Source organism: Molossus molossus, unplaced genomic scaffold, assembly GCF_014108415.1.
Source record: "Molossus molossus isolate mMolMol1 unplaced genomic scaffold, mMolMol1.p scaffold_m16_p_17, whole genome shotgun sequence".
NCBI classification, from domain to species: Eukaryota; Metazoa; Chordata; class Mammalia; order Chiroptera; family Molossidae; genus Molossus; species Molossus molossus.
This window is the reverse complement of record NW_023425352.1, coordinates 34,479,357-34,493,828: the sequence shown is the minus strand read 5'-3', so window position 1 is coordinate 34,493,828 and position 14,472 is coordinate 34,479,357. Positions and strand designations below refer to the sequence as shown.

General features: G+C 36.1%; 1 protein-coding gene across 3 annotated transcripts in view; it reads left to right on the top strand.

Moving 5' to 3' along the window:
• PTEN (phosphatase and tensin homolog) overlaps positions 1–14,472 on the top strand; it is an 80,605-nt gene that overhangs the window by 32,276 nt on the left and 33,857 nt on the right. The window lies entirely within an intron of this gene.

Below are 14,472 nucleotides of genomic sequence, written 5' to 3'. Positions count from 1 at the left end.
GGTACTAGCTATTGGTGACTGCTCATAAACTTGCAAATCTTCTGGTGATCTCTAAATAATCTCTTGATTTTTCTGTACTTTATTCTCACTACCTAGGATTCAGTGTTCAGAGCAAGAACATCTAAATGGTCTAGGCCTGCACACTTGAGAAAAAAATGGGGAAGGGAGTATTTGCTACTCATCTCTTGAAATTATCTTCAAATTGGAATTGTTTTGAATGCTTAGTAGCCTAAAAATGACAATATCCTTTACAAATTTCTCCTACTTTATACCTGCTATCCTCAAGACTCCCTTCCCAAACATACCTATAGTTAAAAGTTTTGTATCTTTAAAAAATTGTTTTCATCTTATACCTACTTTAAAAAAAGTTTTTTTTCTTTATTGACATTAGAGACAGGGAGAGAGAGATAGAAACATCAATGAGAGAGAACACCGATTGGCTGCCTCCTGCATGCCCTTAACTAGGGATCAGTCCCACAACCTGGGCATGTGCCCTGACGGAATCAAACCAGCGACCTCTTGGTGCCTGGGTCGATGCTCAGCCACTGAGCCACACCAGCTGGGTTTACAGTCGGCCCTCATTTATCACGGTTAATCAGTTCCAGACTCTACTGCAATAAATGAATTTCTGTGAAGTAGAATTCTTTATTTTTATACACACACACACACACATAATGAAAAAAAATTTTTTTTTTCAAATATACTATAGCATAGTATTTTAAAAAACCGCAATAGAGGGAAGCTGCGAAAGTCGAAGTGCGAAGTGGCGAGGGACGACTGTATACCTACTGTTTAAGAAAAACAAATGCACCCAGCCGGTGTGGCTCAGTGGATTTCGGGCTCAATCCCCAGTAGGAGGCAGCCGATGTTTCTCTCTCTCCCTTCCTTTCTCTCTAAAAAAATCAATAAAAACATTTTTTAAAAAGATAAACAAATGAGAACGAACACACTGCATATTCTTCTGCATCTTGCTTTTTATCATTTAACATACTTAGGAATTTTCCATGTTGACAAGGATATGTAATCGATTCTTTTATTGGTTGTTTTTTATTACATTTTATGATCATACCATAATAAACAGTCCCCTCTGATACACATTTGGGTTGTTTCCAGTGTGTGGTTGTTAAAAACAGCGCTCTAATAAACATTTTCACATGCGTATCTTGGTGTCCTTTTGCAAGTATATCTTTAAGGTAAATACTTAGCAGTGGAGTTACTGGGTCCAGTGGGTCTGTGATTTAAACTTTTACCCTAAAAAATGATATTTTATATTCTCACCAACATGTAATGGATACTTGTTCCCCTCTCACAATCTTGGCAAACTGAATATTATCAAATGTAAACTTTTTGCAGTTTGTTGTAATTTTACTTTTTTATTACATTTCTTTAATTGAGGGGTAGGCAACTTTGGGATGTTTATTGACCTTACATTTTTAAAAAAATCTGGCTTGTAGGTGTGTACTGACCCTATCTTTAACTGATTAATTTTTTTAAGTTTTTTTCTTTAATGATTTTTTATGATCTCTTTGAAAAATAAGAAAATTAGTGGTACTCTTTCTTCAGATGATTTTATAATGCCCTGCCTCTCGCCATTTTATTTTTATAAGGATCAGATGAATTGGTGATAAAGAGCTTGGTCTGGATTATCTCTATTTTGAATTATTGATTATTTATTATCTGCTTTACAAATATGTATAACCATGGAATATCAAAGGTTTTTTATTGATAGATGTTTGTTAATAAATATTCTTTAAAAAAATAGCCTTGCTTAAATAGCAGTTTGAATTAGAGCAACATTCTTATGGATAGCGAAGATGGAACTGACAAGGGAATTTAGGAGTTCCTGCCTGTAGCATTATACAGCTAACTTGTGGAATTCTGCCCTATTTATTGTTCTTTTTTGGTCTAAACGTTTCCCTATGTTCAAGCCCTTTCTTTTGTATTTACAATTTTTATGTTCCTTTATATATACTATTTTATATTCATTTGTGATTATTTCCTTTTTTCTTCCTGGTTGTTATATATACCTTTTAAATCTGATCTTTACGGGTCAATTCTCTGAAGCTATATTAATTGGTCTTCTTAAATACCTTCTTTTTCTCTTTGTGGGTCATTTTTAATTGTTTATACAGAATGTTATAGTCTTTCCTTTTTGATTTTGACTTATGAATTCATAGCTTGTTATTTAAATGAAGCTTTTGAAATCTGTTTTACTGATCTGTATCATATCTAACTATGCCAGTATTTCCTCCCTTCTCTGACGTGAACTCTAAAATTATATGAGCACTTTCTCCATTTCCTGACATTTCCACTCAAACTTGTTCTTCATTCTTAGTTAGAAATATGTCCAGAGTTGTAGTTTCCTTCTTTATTAATCTATTGACAAAAGAAAATTAATTAAGCATATCAAGAACTTAGAAAACTGCATATAGTTAAAAATATTTTTTCAGTAGATATTTTGACAGTTGTGAAGACCCCAGTTATTACTGTATCTTTCCTATGCTCTTTTCCAGGAATATACCCATTTCTACTACCTTACTGAGAGGCATATAAATTGTCTTCCAGTAGATTTTCCATACCTATATATCTTTTAGACTTGTGCTATCCAGTAGAGTAGCCTCTAGCCACATTTAGCTATTTATGTAAAAATTTAAATTAAAATAAAATAAACATTTTATTTTTATTTGTCCTAGGTCACATTTCTCCTTTTTTTTTTTTTTTTTTTTTTATCCTCAACCGAGGATATTTTTTCATTTTTTTGTACAGATAGAGTGGGAGGGAGAGAGAGGAAGGGAGAGAGAGAGAGAAACATCGACGCGAAGGGACACATCGAGTGGCCGCCACCCGCACGACCAACCAGGGCCGGGGACAAACTGCAACTGAAGTACGTGCCCTTAGCAGGAACCGAACCCGGGTCTCTCCAGACCGCAGGCCGACGCTCTAACCGCTGAGCCAAACCGGCCAGGGCCTAGGTCACATTTCTAATGCTCAGTAGCGACATGTAGCTAGTGGCTACTGTGTTGGACAGCAAGATACAGAACATTTTCATCATCGTGGAAAGTTCTGTTGGATAGTGGTATTCTCATAACAGACAAAAATTCCCTTAAATGGATTATAGATAGAAGCATAAAAGTAAAATGGGAAACTATAACATTTTTAGGTAAAAACACAGAAGAAAATCTTTATGACCTTTGGGTTAGTCAAAGATTTCTTAGACAGTACATACTAAATTAAGCATATAAGAAAAAATTGACAAATTGGACTTCATCAACATTTAAAATGTCTTTTCTTTGAAAGACACCATTAATAAATTAAAGGGCAACCACAGTCTGGGAGAATTAGTCAACAATGCATATCTGACCAAAGGATTTGAGTTCCATACAGTGTAATGATGCTCTTACTAATTCATGGGGACAACCTGAAGAAAAGGGCAAAAGATAATGCACAGAAATGTTACAAAAGAAGATATATTAATGATCAATAAATATATGAAAAGATATTCAAAATAAGTCATCAAAGAAAGTAAAACAATGATACTATTTCAGATTTACTGGGATGGCTAAAGTTTAAAGGTCTGGTGGGTTGGCAAGGATGTAGATTAATTGGAACTCTCACCCTTGTTGGTAAAAGCACAAAATGAAACCACTTCTTTAAAGAAATGTTTGGCAGTTTCTAGTTCATGTTATTTTTAATAGCCTGCATTTTTAAAATGGTTTATAGGTCACTTGCTTTTCTCTCTAGTTTTATATCTCCTTGAAGAGAACAGATTTTCTTTAGTACTGGGGATCACTATCTTTGAGCAGGATTTGATATACAACTCCTAGTTTTGCTTTTTTAACTCAAAGTAATGTAGGAGAAAGCAGTGCTGTGCAGGCAAGAGTTAAAAGTACATTTTTCAACAAGATACTTTCCTTATATTGGATATATAATTAATTTTAATTCTGACAACCTGAAGATAACTAAGAGAAAATAGTTAAGGATCAGAATGTTTGGAGCTTGTGTGTGTTAATGGGATTAAGGCAGAGATTATTTGAGTTTTGAAAAGAAAAAACAATTCAATTTTATGTTTTAGTAGTAGTAGTAGTAGCCACTATAAGTATATTAGGGTTCTAAGAGCAAATGTTGATTTAATATGAATACAGCAGAAGAAATAAATGGTTACCAAATAGTGTAGCCTTAGAAAAATGTAGCAGGTAAGTAATTATTTTTCTTTTTTCTTTTCAGCTGTTAAGTTTTCTTACCTAATTTTGGATTAGTAGGAGCTGTCCAATGTTCTTAGGCTATTTTCTGAACTGGATACCTTAAGATTTTTTTTTTTTTTTTTGTCCTCACCCAAGGATATTTTTCCATTTTTTGTACAGATAGAATGGGAGGGAGAGAGCGGAAGGGAGAGAGAGAGAGAGAAACATCGACGTGAAGGGACACATCGAGTGGCTGCCACCTGCACGACCAACCAGGGCCGGGGACAAACTGCAACCGAGGTACATGCCCTTAGCGGGAACCGAACCCGGGTCTCTGGGGACCGCAGGCTGATGCTCTAACCGCTGAGCCAAACTGGCCAGGGCAGAACTGGATACCTTAAAATGAGGGTTTGCTCCTGGGTTTCTCTTAAGCTGCTAGGAATATTTGTTGTTAGGTTTGTGGTTGTCAGTACTTGGAGTTTTGTCATCACTCTGTCTACAGTAGTGCTTGTCACATAGCAGGTGCTCATTAAATATTTGTTAGATGAACTTTTATCAGTTCCCCTAGCACTTGAAAGTGATATAATGCTCTAATTATATAAACTTGAGTATCAATATGTACTGATGCCAAGCAAAGATATACCAGTTGACCTTTAAGAAACAGAAGGACTCTCAGGCCTTACAGTAACACTTGGATTTACTCCAGTGAAACATCTAGTTTGTCTACATAAAACCTTTCGGTGGAAAGAAGGCTTAGTTATTTTTAGAACATGGAAAAAGCATGGCCAAGAGAAAGGAAGCCTTAGCTAATGAACTTCAGATATTTTAACAAGACCATTCCTATTGTGGATATAGAAACATCAGAATGTCTTAGTTTGTTAAAAGTGGCTTCATTTAACTAACTTCTCTTGTTTGATTCTACATTTATTCAGCAGCATTCTGATTTCACTCCTCAAAAGTCTGCTTGTGGTGAGATGTTAAACTGATCATAAAGATAGGAATAATTTATTTCTTGTGGCAATTAGGTTTTTCAAGTAAATTAATGTATTTCCATTATGGCAATTATGATATTTATAAATCAGTCATATGACATGAGTTCGAATTTGTCCCTGAAAAAAAGCACCAGTCAATATGCTGACAGGATAAGGTCTAAAGAGGTAAAGGATCAGACCCTGAATGACCATTGTAACTACACCAAAGTAATAACTGAATTTCTCAGGCCTTTTCAGAGTCAGTATAAAGCTTGCAACCCAGACTCTTTTTCCCTCTATTGAAGTAGTGAGTTCAGTAGTGTGATATTAATGTATAGAGAGCTAGCATTTGATTAATGTAATCTTGCTTCTTTAGAGCTGAATATTGCATAGTATATTAAAGTGTAGGGTACTGGTACTCCCAACTTGTATAGCAAGTAAATGCAAACATATGTACTTATTTCATAAATAAATATTGTGAAGAAGGTCAGTTTTGAAGTTGCTGTATCATCACTGACTTTCTTAATTGGAATATTTAGTCCACTTATATTTAATATAATTATTGATATGTTTTGTTAAGGTCTACCATCTTTCTGTTTATGTTTAGTTGTCTAATAGTCATTCATTCACTCTCATTCTTATTTCTTTTTTTCTTTCCTTTTTGGAGTTAATAGAATATTTTTAGGTATTCCATTTTAATTCTTCTATTGAATTTTTAGCAGTACCTCTCTGTTTGTGTATTTTAGAGGATACATATGCAATATATATTCAGTCTGTGAGTCAGGAATTCAGATGAGGCATGGTGGAGATGGCTTGTCTCTGTTTTACAATGTCTGGGGCTTCAGTTGGGAAGACATTGACTGGAGATGAGTTAGCAAGTTGGGGGCTGAATCATCTGAAGATGTTTTCACTCACACGTCTGGTAAATGCTGGCCGTTGTCTGTGTCCTCATTTGGGTTGTTGGCCAGAACCCCTATATTTGGCCTTTACAAGTTGTCTCTCCACATAGTCTAGTTTAGGTTTCAGCATAGCATGGCATCTTGGTGCCATAGGTGAAGATCCAGAGTCTAAGGTAGAAAGAGCATGGCATCTTTATGATTTAGCCTTAGAAATCACTTAATGTCACTTCTGCCATACCCTCTTGATTGAGGTAATCACAAAGGTGTACCCAAGTTCAAGGGGGAGGAACCATAGACTCTACCTCTTGACGGGAGAAGTGTTAAGGTTGTGTTATATGAAGAGCATGTGGGATGGGAGATGATGTGTTGTAGGAAGTCTGGATTGTTGCTTTCTTGGAAAATAAATCTGCCACATCTTTCTTCTAGCCTCCAGTCTTCTATTAAGACCATGCAGTAGGTTTTTTGTCTTTCAGATATTGTACTTTTGAGGCCTAGAATTTCTGTCTTTTTTAGTTTCTACATCCTTGCCGAGACTTTTTAGCTTTTCACTTACTATAATCATTTTCCTTTACATCCGTGTATGTTTTATATAGTTGCTTTAAAGTCCATGTCTGCTAATTCTAACTTTTGGTTAGTCTTGGAGTCAGTTTCTATTGACTGCTTTTTTTTTTCTTGGTTATTGGTTATGTTTCTCTACTTTGCATGCCTCATAAATTTTAATTATATGTTAAATGTTGTGGATGATGTGTTGTAGGAAGTCTGGATTGTTGCTTTCTTTAATATCTGAGTTTTATTTCAGCAAGCATTTAAATTAACGGTTAATCTGATGTTGTCAAATGTGGTTTTCTGTGTTAAGGCAAGCCTATTTCAGTTTTGTCTTTTGTCTTAAGGCGTGGTCCTTACTACTAAGGTGTGGCCTTTCTGGGGTCCCAACTGAATACCTGAAGTTCTCAGTGAAATTTCTTCACTTTGGCGGGGCCAGAACTCCTCCCAGTATTGTGGTATATCTAGTGTCATCTCCATTATGCTTTCACATCCTACATATATACGGCCCAACTCTTAACCAAGGTCCTGAGGTGACTTTTCATACAGACTTCTGATACTCTCTTTCTGTTTGTCCCCTTTTCTCTGATTTTGTGTTCTACAAACTCTGGCTGCCTTAGCACCCTCGAAGTCCAATCTCTGCCTGTTTACCTCAGTGAAACCTTTGTTCCATTTCCTTCTGCTGTGTCAGAAAAGAGCTTCCGAGCTGAAAGCGAGGCAATCATGGGTGTTACCTCATATTTCTCTTTTCTTAAGGATCATAAGCCTGTGTTGCCTTTTGTTCAGTAACTAAAAATGGTTGCCTCATACATTTTGCCCCGTTTTTACAGTTGTTTATAACAAGAGGAGATTTCTTGTACCAAGAGGAAAATACTATATAATGGTCAAAAGTATATAAGTGCTACTGTCAGAAAAATTTTGAGATGATTTTTTTTTTTAGATTGAATACCAATATAAAAAGATTTTTTAGGATAAAGTTATTTAAGGCTTATTAGAAACAGGACTTTAATCTGTTTAAATGACTTTGCTATATAATCATTTATAATGTTCAAATTTTACTTTTTATTGAATTTTACCCATAAATTTGTATTGATTTCCTCTATAAATGGCAAATAGAGTGAAATTTTTATATTCTCTCTCCCTCATTAATGGGCGATATGGCTAATCAATCCTGATATTCTTTCCCAGTCTCCATCCTGGATGTTGTTTTAATAGCCTGAATATTGCATCCCGATAAGCCACCACCAATTTGATGCCTATTTGCCATCTCTGTGTATTTCCTTGTACTGGTTCGATCACTATTACTTTGTAGGATATTTAATTTTATGAAAGATTATCCCAATAGATAATTTTCTTTTCTAGAACTGAAGTGATTTTTTTAAAAATGCACGTTATAAGGAGTCAAATGACTATTTAGTAAGTCCTTAGTACTTCTTAAATGGAACATAGAAAAATGAAAAATTGGGAAGCAAAAATTCTCAGCAGTTGTGCATATAATAAATATTTAAAATTGCAAAGAGAATAAAAAGTTTGCTTTGAACATACATTATAGAAAGTGTCTTGATGAAATTAAAGAATGGACTTTCTATGCCTAGAGCTAGGAGAGATTTAAAAAGATACTGTTTTGAGCTTTTTAAATTTAAATGTTTTATTCATTTTCTTTTTTTAAGAGAGACAGGAAAGGAGAGAGAGAGAGAAACATCCATGTGAGAGAGAAATATCGATTGGCAGCCTCCTGCACACACCCCTACCTGGGGATCCAGTCCTCAATCCAGGCATGTGTTCTGACTTTGAATCAAACACTCAGTCCACTGAGCCACACTGGTCGGGCCATTTCGAGCATTTTAACATTGTTTCTGTTTTGTTGGTTATCATTTCTCACTGAGGTTAAATTTGTGATTTTGTGATGATAGTGTGTGCCAGTAATTTTTTTAAAAATGTCCTCAAGATAGGCTTAGTGTGGATGAAGATGTAATTAAGAAAAGCCTCATGATTGTTTTATAAATAGGAATCTTATTAATGAATCTCAATAAAATTAATTATTTGTCATTGGAGTGGCAGTTAAGAAACAGGAGGGATATTACATTTGCGGAGGTCCCCCCTGAGATGTTTGGAATCCTAGTCCCACACTGGGCTTCTCAGCCCAGGGTTCCAGTGTCAGAAAAGAAGTTCCCATAACTTCTGGCTGTGAAAACCAGAGGTGATTGTGGCTGAGTGAGATGGAGGGCCGTTGGAGTCCCAGACATTGTTCTTAAATGGCCTGAGCCCAGATTGACTCACTGCCAGACTCCCTCGCTCTGAGTTCCAAGCACTGGGGCAGCAGCAAGGGACATACAGGGAGGAACTGCATTGTCTTGCTTCTGGGCAAGGGCTGAGAGACAGCTTTCTTCCAGACAAAAGTGATGGTAGACATTGTTACTTTGTTGAGCCTTCCTTCCACCCTGCCTGTAGGCACTGGGGACACCAAGTTTGAGTCTCCATCAACCTGGCTAACAACCTGACTTTGCCCTGGTGATTCCTTGGAATCCTGCCCCACCCATCTTGCAGGCTCACCCAAGCCTCTTCCAGTGGCTTTTCCATAAAAATGGCCTATCTTAGCTTGTGCTGGGGACTTTTCTAAAATCTCTCAAAGGTTCACAACCCCAAACAAGCAGTGGCTGGCCTTGGCATGCCCAATCCTCTAGCTAAACACCCCCATGCTGTGCATTAATGACAGCCAGCCTTGGTTCACAGCTTAGTTTCTCCCAGGCACGTCCAAACCCAGCACATGTGACATCCATCTGCAGATCACTGTGTAGCTCATACCAGGTGGCCGTGGGCCAAGCACAAGCAGAAGCTGATCTTGTCCTGCACCAGAGGCCTTCCCAAGAGGCCCCAGAACTAACATACATATTGGCCTGACCACATCAGAATACCACCCAAACACCTGTGCAGATAACACATCCAATGGGCAGACTCCACAGACATTAGAGCCCTGCTAAAGCAGATCCTATTCCATGGGGTCAGCCCCTTCACAACAACTCCTCTGCTGTAATCCCGGCCATTCCTCCTAGCCAATCAGCCTGTTAGTCAATCCCTGCCATTGAAGACCAACAGCAAGCAAAGCTTAACTGCAACAAGAGGGCTCACACAGCTCACAAAAGGGACACACCTGAAGCGCTCAGCTCAGGTGACTGAGGAGACTGTCAGTACGCTTGTACAGGACTCCTACTACCTAAGGCCATTCTACCAAGATTGGGAGTCATAGTAGCTCAACCTAATACATGCAAGTAAACACAGGGAGGCAGCCAAAATGAAGAGACAAAGAAATGTCCCAAATGAAAAAATAAAACAAAACTTCAGAGAAGGGACTAAACAAAATGGAGACAAGTAATCTATAAGATGCAGAGTTCAAAACACTGGTTATAAGGGTGCTCAATTAACTTAGGGGAAGAGTAGGTGAATTCAGTGAGAACTTTAACAAAGAGATAGGGAACATAAAAATGAAGATAGGAAACGTAAAGAACCATTCAGAAATGAAGAATACAAGAACTGAAATGAAGACTCCATTAGAGGGAATCAACAATAGATTCCATGAAGCAGAAGACTGAATTAGCAATTTAGAAGACAAGGTAGCAGAAAACACCTAATCAGAACAGCATAAAGAAAACAAATTTTAAAAATTTTGAGGTTAATTCACAGGATCTCTAGGATAACATGAAACATACCAATATTTGCACCGTAGGGGAATCAGAAGGAAAAGAAAGAGCAAGGAATTGAGAACCTATTTAAAGAAATAATGTTGCGAAACTTTCCTAACCTGGTGAAGAAAGTAGACATACAAGTGCATAAAGTGCAGAGAGTCCCAAACAAGATGAACCCAAAGAAGCCCACACCAAGACATATCATAATTCCAATGGCAAACGTTAAAGACAGAATCTTAAAAGCAGTAAGAGAAAGACAGTTAACTACAAAAGAGCTCCCATAAGATTGTCAGTTGACTTTTCAACAGAAACATTTCAGACTAGAAGGGATTGGCATGAAATATTCAGTCATGAGAATCAAGGACCTACAAACAAGACTACTTTACCCAGTAAAGATATCATTTGAAGTTGAAGACGAAATAAAGAGCTTTCCAGACAAGAAAAAACTAAAGGAGTTCATCACCACCAAACTAGTATTATAAAACATGTTACAGGGACTTTCTTAAGAAGAAAAAGAAGAAAAAAAAATTAGCCTGGCTGGTGCAGTTCAGTGGATTGAGCATTGTCCCATGAACTGAGAGGTTCCAGTTCGATTCCCAATCAGGGCACATGCCTGGGTTGCAGGCTCAAATCCCCAGTAGGGCGGTGGGCCGGAGGCAGCCGATTGATGTTTCTCTCTCTCTCCCCCTTTCTCTCTTAAAAAATAAATCAATAAAAAATATATTTAAAAATAAAAATAATAAATACTTACCAGTAATTACTTTAAATGTAAACAAATTAAATGCTTCAATTAAAAGATTTAGAATGGTCGAATAGGTAAGAAAACAAGACTTATACATATGCTGCCTACAAGAAACTCACTTCAGATTAGAAGACGCGCAGACCAAAAGTAAAGGATGGAAAAAGATATTTCATGCAAATTGGAACAAGAACAGTAAAAAGCTGGGGTAGCAGTACTTACATCAGACAAAATAGACTTTAGAACAAAGGCTGTACAACAAGAGAAAAAGAAGGATCCTATAATTCCACTCTGGGTATCCGTCTGAAGAAACCCAAAATACAAATTTAAAAAGACATTCATTTTTATGCTCACTGCACCATTATTTACAATAGCCAAGATTTGGAAGCAACCTAAGTGTTCATTGATAGATGAATGGATAAAGGAGAAGTTGTACATATATACAATGGAATATTAGTTAGCCATTAAAAAAATGAAATCTTGTCATTTGTGAGAACATGGAGGGACCTATAGGGTATTATACTAAGTGAAGTCAGGCAAAGAGAAATACCATATTTCACTTGTATGTGGAATCTAAAAAACAGATGAATGAATAAAAGAAACTCAGAGACACTGAGGACATTTTGATGGTTGCCAGATGGGAGGAGGACTCAGGGAGATGGGTGAAAAGTGGGAAGTGATTAAGAGGTGCAAATTGGCCCGGCCAGTGTGGCTCATGGTTGAGCATTGACCCCTGCACTAAGAGGTTGCTTGTTCGATTCCTGGTCAGAACACATGCCCAGGTTGTGGGCTAGATCCCCAGTGGGGGGGCATGCAGGAGGCAGCCAGTTGATGTTCTCTCTCATTGATGTTTCTCTCCCTCTCCCTTCCTCTCTTGAAAGTCAATAAAGAAAAAAAAAATTTTTAAAGATGTGTAAATTGCCAGTTATAAAAATAGGGAGGGATGTAAAGTACGGCATAGGGAACATAGTCAGAATATTGTAGTAACTATGTATGGTGTCAGTGCATACTAGATTTATTGGGGTGATCACTTCGTAAGTTATAAATGCCTAATCACTATTTTGTACACCTGAAATTAATGTGTGCCAACTGTAATTGAAAATAAAAATATTTAAAAATAAAACAAAGAATCAAAAAATACCACTACACCAAAGAGTCATTACTTTTTTTGTTTGTTTCTGTCTATCCTTTGACAAGAGCTCTTAATGTTTTTTTTTATCCTCTCCCAAGGATATTTTTGCATTTATCTTCAGATAGAGCGGTAGGGAGGTAGGGAGAGAGGGAGGGAAGAAGGGAGAGAAACATCAATGTGTGAGAGAGACACATCAAGTCGTTGCCACCCACACAACTCCAACTGGGGCTGGGGACAAACTGCAACCAAGTTATATGCCCTTACTGGGAACCGAACCCGGGACTCTGGTCTGCAGTCTGTTGCTCTAACCGCTGAGCCAAAACGGCCAGGGCAATTTATTTTATTTATTTATTTATTTATTTATTTATTTATTTATTTAATACCATGTATCTTTTTGGCAGTCTGGTGAGGCTTATGGACCCCTTTTTAGAGTGACTTTAAATCCATAAAATAAAATTTATAGGATTACAGATATACTTATATTAGTTTTGATTATATTAGTTATGAAAATATTTAAAAACCAAATATCTGATATAAAGATACAGTTATTAACACATTAAATTAAAAATATATTGGCAGGTCTAATGACTTAATTTTGAAGTGTTGATTATAAATAATATTTTGATATCTGCAACAACTGTAGCATGACATGAAAATTAATCATTTCATTTAGAGACAAAGTTACAAGTGCTACTTTTATTATTACTATATAGCATAATTTGTTCACATCCAAGTTTATGACTTTTTTCCCCCTTATCCAGCAATATTTTCAGACTTCCCTTTCTCCCTTCTTCCAGTAGTTATATTGTAATTTTGTGTTACATCAATATTGTTTTTTTTAAAGTGGTTATAACTACATAATACTAGTCACAGTTAAGTGATGTATATTATGACTGATTTTTCCTGCATATTTTGTTTGCCCTGGATTACAATTCATTTACGTCCCTTTCTTCCTTCTTCTTTTTAACTTTTATTCTGTGTCCTTAATTTTAATTCATCCTAAATTTGTCCCCAATTGTATAAATCTCTTAACATGTTTGAGCACATTTGGTATCATATCGATTTGTTTTCTTGAGGAGTCTTCTGGTCTGCCCTAATCTGAATTAGTTGTTCTCTAGGATTGATGTAATGCTGTCTGCTTGAGATCTTTCACCTTCATTTTCTCTTCTCATGACTTTGACTCTTCAGTTTCTGGGACTTGTCATCTTCTTTCATGGTTCACCATCCTTGTTTTGGTGGAACATATCTTCTAGTAACTCCCTAAGGAGAGAATATATGGGAAGCAAAATTATTTGAGACTTTGTTTATTTAAAAATGCCTTTTTTATATATTCACACTTGATTTATAGTCTCTCTTGGTATGGAATAATTTTCCCTCAATTGGAAAGGTTTGCCTAATTATTTTTCTGGCTGCTAGTGTTGCCATTATAACGGGCGATGTCATGATTCCAGGTTCTTTTTATGAAATCTATTTCCTCTTGGGCAGCTTCTAAGGACTTATGTTTATCTCTTTAATATTCAGAAACTTCACTAAGATATGTATGCCTTTATTTGGGTCTATTTTCATCATTTTGTGCTGGGTACCCTTTGTGTCCTTCAGTTTGGAAACTTGTGTCCTTCAGTTTTGGCTTTTTTTTTTTTTAAATTCTGTGTTTTTAAAATATCTGTGTTTTCTATATTTTTTTTTTTCTGGAACTCCTATTTATATATTGAACCTCCTGGACTTTAAACCTTTTGAAATATTATCTTTTCTATTCCATTTGTCTTTTTATTCTGTTTATTCTGATATTTCCCCAGGCTTACACTTTCTGATTCCTCATAAGATTAAACAAATTTAAATACAGAAAATACTTAATTAACATAGTGGCTGGCATATAGTAAGTTCTTGTGTTGGCTGTAGTTGTTGTTGATAGTTTCTCAACTAATTTATTTTGAGGGAGAGGTCTTTGGTCTTGATTCTTCAACTTATTAACTGTATGACCTTGGGCAAGTCCTGTAATTTCTTTGATACCTACTTCTCTCATCTGTAAAATGTGAAGCTCTACCTCAGATGTTTGTGAGCATCAAATGAGAATATATATATATATGTGAAAATACTTAATAAACTATAAAGAGTTAATAGTTAACACATATCTTTCAAATATCGAAAGTTTTCAGTTTGGAAGAAAATGATAGTTCTCAGTGTTATTTTTAAGATTATTTGATTGCATGTGACTATTATTCTCAAATGTACATGAGCTAGGTAACTTTAGCTACATGCTAATACTACCCTTTAAAGAAGTTATTTCTTAATACTCAACCTCACTATGTTAGGCTTAAGAGAAA